The sequence below is a fragment of the Myxocyprinus asiaticus genome, chromosome 9 (assembly GCF_019703515.2).
Source record: "Myxocyprinus asiaticus isolate MX2 ecotype Aquarium Trade chromosome 9, UBuf_Myxa_2, whole genome shotgun sequence".
In the NCBI taxonomy this organism is placed as follows: domain Eukaryota; kingdom Metazoa; phylum Chordata; class Actinopteri; order Cypriniformes; family Catostomidae; genus Myxocyprinus; species Myxocyprinus asiaticus.
Window position 1 is genome coordinate 42,387,975 of NC_059352.1, and position 6,189 is coordinate 42,394,163.

The 6,189-nt window shown below is 34.4% G+C and overlaps 1 protein-coding gene across 19 annotated transcripts in view; it reads left to right on the top strand.

The window, feature by feature from the left end:
• abi2b (abl-interactor 2b) overlaps positions 1-6,189 on the top strand; it is a 38,590-nt gene that overhangs the window by 28,312 nt on the left and 4,089 nt on the right. The window lies entirely within an intron of this gene.

Genomic DNA, 6,189 nt, shown 5'->3' on the forward strand with positions numbered 1-6,189 from the left:
TTTACTCTTACTTGAGTAGTTTTTTTCAGTACTCTTTCCACCCCTGGCTAGCCCTACCCAAGATTTTGTTTTATTATTATGCATTTGGTCTTAGACATTTGCCTCATTGGTCACTTCTGCCTGAGAGAGCCCCTCCCTGGTTTTGTATTGAACAGGAAGTTCTTGCCCCTATCTCGCCATCGCAGAGCCTTTCTATCAAACTATCTGGAGAAGTTAGGTTACACCCTGTTATCTCACATTTGCATGGGGTATGGACAAAATTGTCCAGAATGTTTAATTCAGACATTTATTTAAATGTAGCTTCGAGCATATGGCTGAACCCAAAATTATGTATTGACAAGTCCCCTTTCTGCTGGACAGAGTGGATTGTGAGGGAGGTTAATACACTTGGTGACCTATAGAGAGTGGAGTGTTGAGGTCCTTTGAAAATTTGGTTCAACATTTTGGGATTCCCAGGTCAATTCTCAATTCTTTAGATATTTACAACTTCGCCACCTGCTCTGTACTATTTTTGGGAGTAGCATACACCCCCCTAAAGCGGCAGACACTCTGGGAGTGGTGATTACTGCCTTTGGAAAAGGTCATTAGTCATCAGTGTATTACTCCCTGCTAATTCAGAGTCTGGGGGATGGAGCTTCAACTTCTCTCAAGAGATTATGGGAGGAAGATTTAAACTTGGTATTGGAGGAGGGAGTGTGGGCTAGGATTCTAAAAAACATCAAGTCTGCATCTAGAGATGCAAGGGTGCACCTTATGCAATTTAAGATTTTACATCGATTCTATTGGACCCCCTCTAGATTGTATAGGCTTGGTCTTAAAGACACACCCACCTGCTGGCGATGCCAATCAGAAGATGTGGACACAACCCATGTTTTTTGGTGGTGTGTTAAGATCCAAGAATTTTGGTTGAGGATTCAGAGTTTTATATGTGTTGTATTGTTGATGTATTGGGCACTCAAATTTCATTTTGCCCCAGACCCTGTGTTTTAGGCGATGGGACGGTCATTAATATAGGGGATAAATATATAAGAAATTGGGTTCTAGCCAGTGTTATGATCGGCAGACAGATTATCCTTAGGGGATGGAGGTCGGCTGGAGCGCCCTCATTTGAAGAAATGTCAGATAGAAGGCTAGGCAACCTGGGGATATTTAATAGGAAGTGGGGCAGTTATTTGACTCTCGGGGAGGAGCAGTGGAGAGGGATTTAGTTTTAAATGTGTGAGTATTATATATATATATATATATATATACATTTGCACTCAAAAGTTTGCATACTCTGGCAGAAATTGTGAAATTTTGGCATTGATTTTGAAAATATGACTTATCATGCAAAAAAAATATGACTTATCATGTCTTTTATTTAAGGATAGTGATCATATGAAGCCATTTATTATCACATAGTTGTTTGGCTCCTTTTTAAATCATAATGATTACAGAAATCACCCAAATGACCCTGATCAAAAGTTTGCATACCCTTGAATGTTTGGCCTTGTTACAGACACACAAGGTGACACACACAGGTTTAAATGGCAATTAAAGTTTAATTTCCCACACCTGTAGCTTTTTAAATTGCAATTAGTGTCTGTGTATAAATAGTCAGTGAGTTTGTTAGCTCTCACATGGATGCACTGAGCAGGCTAGATACTGAGCCATGGGGAGCAGAAAAGAACTGTCAAAAGACCTGCGTAACAAGGTAATGGAACTTTATAAAGATGGAAAAGGATATAAAAAGATATCAAAAGCCGTGAAAATGCCAGTGAGTACTGTTCAATCACTTATTAAGAAGTGGAAAATTCAGGGATCTCTTGATACCAAGCCAAGGTCAGGTAGACCAAGAAAGATTTCAGCCACAACTGCCAGAAGAATTGTTCAGGATACAAAGAAAAACCCACAGGTAACCTCAGGAGAAATACAGGCTGCTCTGGAAAAAGACAGTGTGGTTGTTTCAAGGAGCATAACAATGAATAATTGTATTTTTATTAACTAATATTAACAAAGAATAAATTCTGTAAACAATATATTATTTATTAGTTTGTTCATGATACATAATGCATAAACTAATGTTAACAAATGGAACCTTATTGTAAAGTGTTACCAAAAAGTCAATACAAAAAAGTGGCTTTAGAATCCAATATATTATTTCCATATTATTGAACATAAGCCTGTCATTGGTCTACAGTCCACAGCAATCCATTCTGCCATTGAATTCGTCAAACTGTCAGAAATAGATTTATTATAAGGGCTTTTCTAAAGGTCCGTCAGTGTACACATGCTTCAAGACAGTCCCTTTTGGAGCATCTCAGTTTGTATGTGTCACACCATACATCGATTTTTAGGTTGCTGTGTCAAGTAGGGCTGCAACTAACGATTGTTTTGATAATCGATTAATCTAACGATTATTAGAACATTATTCGACTATTTGGCGATTATTGCAACAATTAATCATTAGCTCTTAACCAATTATTCAGCTTGTGCCCTGACTTAAAAGGTTGTATTAAACATGCTTACTAACAATAAAGAGGACAAAATCATCTTTTAAAAATACCTCTAAATGACATTCACTGAATTAAAGGGGAAAAAATACTTTTTATTAAGTTTAATTCAGTAAAGAAATTCACTGCAAAAAAAAATCCTATTGTTATCAAGTGTTTTTGTCTTGTTTTCCATTTAAAATTGTCTAAAAATCCTTAAAACAAGATGCATTTACTTGAGAAGCAACATATAAGTTGTTAAGAGCTTTCGGAGAATGTATCTTAAATATAAGTGTATTTTGTATATAAGTGTATTTTTTCACTTGGTTATACTTCTGTGAGTGCATTAAAGACAAAATATACTTCTATTCAAAATCTATTCTCTAAAAGCAAGTCTAAATATCTTATATGCTGCTTATGAATGCATCTTTTTTTAAAGGATTTTTAGATATGTTAAAATATTTGTATTTTTAATATTTTAGTCAACATTCTCAGATAACAATTTTTTCTTCTGCAGTGTAGCTACTAAAGTAAATCTACGTTGTTTTAAAGGAGTTTTAGATATTTCTATTGGAAAACAAGCCAAAAACAAATCAAAAACTTATTTTGTTGCAGTGTATAATGGGGCGAAGATTACCCTCTCTCACCTTTCTGTTCACTTCAATCAATCTTTAACTCACAAAAAACAAATACTTTTATTAATAAAGCTGTGTATTGCCAATTTTCTTCACAATAAGAAATGCAGTTACAATATATTATGATTCAATAAGTCGCGAGCCATCACGTTATAATCTAGCTGCATTAAGTGTGCGCGGTTGAGGGATCGACAGAATGTCCATCGGCGGGGTGCAGTGTCAATCTCTACCCCTCAGATCGGGACATTCACGCAACTTATAGAAGAGGCGCTGACCGCACAGAGAAATGCCAGTTATTTACGTGATCTGCTTCCGTATTATTTGAACTTTAATAAAGCTATAATGCATTAAATAAATGTAACGCCGGGGTGTTTCCTTTAAGTTTTGCTTCAGCATAGCGGCAGCTCCAGCTCCACTTCTTTCACAGCGAGAGAGCTTCTATATTTAGTTATTTTGTATTTTTGCATTATAATTCCCTCATACTTTGCGATCTACATCATCTGAAGCTGTTTGGAAAGTTTAGAGTGTATTTGGACCGTGAGCTGTGTAATTCTTCTCTCCTCAGTCCGGCACGAGCTGCATTGCTGCTCTCGTGCATCATCATTAGAGTTTAATGTGATCTCATGTTACGTTAAATGAGATCAAACAACTATTCGACAATGAAAATTTGTCTACATTTATTTTATTGTTGACGTTGTCGATAACATCGACTAATTGTTTCAGCCCTAGTGTCAATTGAAACGTAGTTTGAAACTTAGGAAAACGCGTCTCGAAATCCCTGCATTCGGAATTGCATCATCTTGTGCTGTTGCTAGTCTCAAACAAGCTTGAGTGTGGTTTGTTCTGTGTACAGCTGCACGTTGCCTTTTAACTAGGGCTGTCGATTTAACGCATTAATTCAGTGTGATTTATTATATAAAAAATAACACGTTAAAAAAATTTACACAATAATTTATGTCAAGCTTGGAGTTTTCTCCAGGGGGCAGTAATCGAAACTCCAGCTGTATAGGCAGCTTATACAGAGAACAAATCACACTTACTGACAACAGACAGCACGACATGAGGACGCATTCTTGCGTTCAAACACTTGATTAAGCGCAATTCCGAACGCAGGGATCTCAAGACATGTTTTTCTTAGTTTCAAACTATGTTTAACTTGACACAGCAACCTAAAAATGGTATGTTAATGACGGGACGCAACCGAGACGCATCCTTTAAAAGCCCCTATAGTAAATCTTGGACTGATTGACGAATTCAATTGTAAAATGGATTGCTGTAAACTGTAGGCCAATGACAGGCTTATGTTCAGTAATATGGAAATAAACAATATATTGGATTCTAAAGCCACTTTTTTGTATTGTCTTGGTAACACTTTACGATAAGGTTCCATTCGTTAACAATAGTTAATGCATTAGGTATCATCTTTGTTAATGTTAGTTAATAAAAATGCAATTGTTCATTGTTAATTCATAGTGTATAAATTAATGTTAACAAACACAGCTTTTGATTTTAAAAATGTATTAGTACATGTTGAAATTAACATTAAGATTAATAAATTCTGTAAAAGTATTATGTTAACTAATGTTAACAAATGGAACCTTATTGTAAAGTATTACCATCTTTTTTTAATGCTGTACTTGCATGCCACAATAATGTAATGCATTTAATTATCAGTATTATTATTTTTTATAATATAAATATATATATATATATATATTAGGGGTGTAACAGTTTGAATTTCTCAAGGTTTGGTTTGTTATCATGGTTTTAGGGTCACGCTTTCGGTGCAGTTAGGTATTTGCTTTGTTCAGAAAAAAATATTACTGCCAAATCCAAAGAATAAACTATTTGGTAAACACTTCAGCAGGTTTGCTCTTAAATAACAATCATTGTTTTACAACAGTAACCATAGTTTAACCATGGCATTTGTAGTAAAATCACAGTAACCACAATATAAACATGGTTACTGTCATGGTTACAATATATAGTAAAATCATGGTTACTATATAGAAACTACAGTATTACTGTTATAAATCCATGGTTAATTATATCAAAACCATGATTTCTGCTCAGAAAACCATGGTGACAGCAGTCATGGTTACTACAATATTACTATGGTAAAACCATGGTTAATTTTCATCAGGGTCCTTAACTAAAAAAAAAAAAAAAAACATTTTCTCTAATTACTAAATCAACATTTTAACTTAATACCTGCACAAATATGCTTCATGCATCAACATAAAGTGCACTTCAAACTCATCTCAACATATTCAATATTTGGAAGCTGTACATCACTATAGAAGAAATAACCTTGCTGTTAGAATGCATACGAGAAGTGATGTTGTGAAAATGCTGCTCAAGTATTTTAATAATACATGGAAATCCCACATGAACACCCCAAGCACTTTAGTTATTCTTTCATGTCTGTCCGAATTAGCACTGTGTGCCTGCTTAAAAATAGAAGGGAGAGTGCAGTTTCGGCTCACCTGCGGCTCTTTCCCTGGGTGATGTTGGCGTAAAGGATTAATCATGTATCAATGTATTACTATAACGGCATCTTAATGCCAGTAATCAAAGCGCATGGTAGTTCATGGTAACTAATGTTGTTAACTAATGTTAACAAATGGAACCTTATTGTAGTGTTACCATCTTTTTTAATGCTTTACTCGTGTGCCACAATGATGTAATGCATTTTAATTATCTATATTATTATTTTTTATAATAGATAAAGTTTATTTGTAATTATTTAAATATAACTATCATTATTTAATCATTATAAATTGAGTTATTATTATTTGAGGGGCTTTCTCTGCAAATATTTATGTATGCAATTAATCGGCATACCATGTAATTAATTTGATTAAAATTTTAATCGATTGACAGCCCTACTTTTAATGCTTTTTTTTTTATTTATTATTAATCACACTGAATTAACTAGTTAAATCAACAGCCCTACATTTTTGTAGAACATTTTTGTATCGTCCTACAGTTTAAAGTTATATTTAAACACTACTACAGTTTATAGGTATCTTTCCCTGTTTTCTCATTTTCCTTTTCTTCTTTCTCTTGTTGTTCCCTGTCAG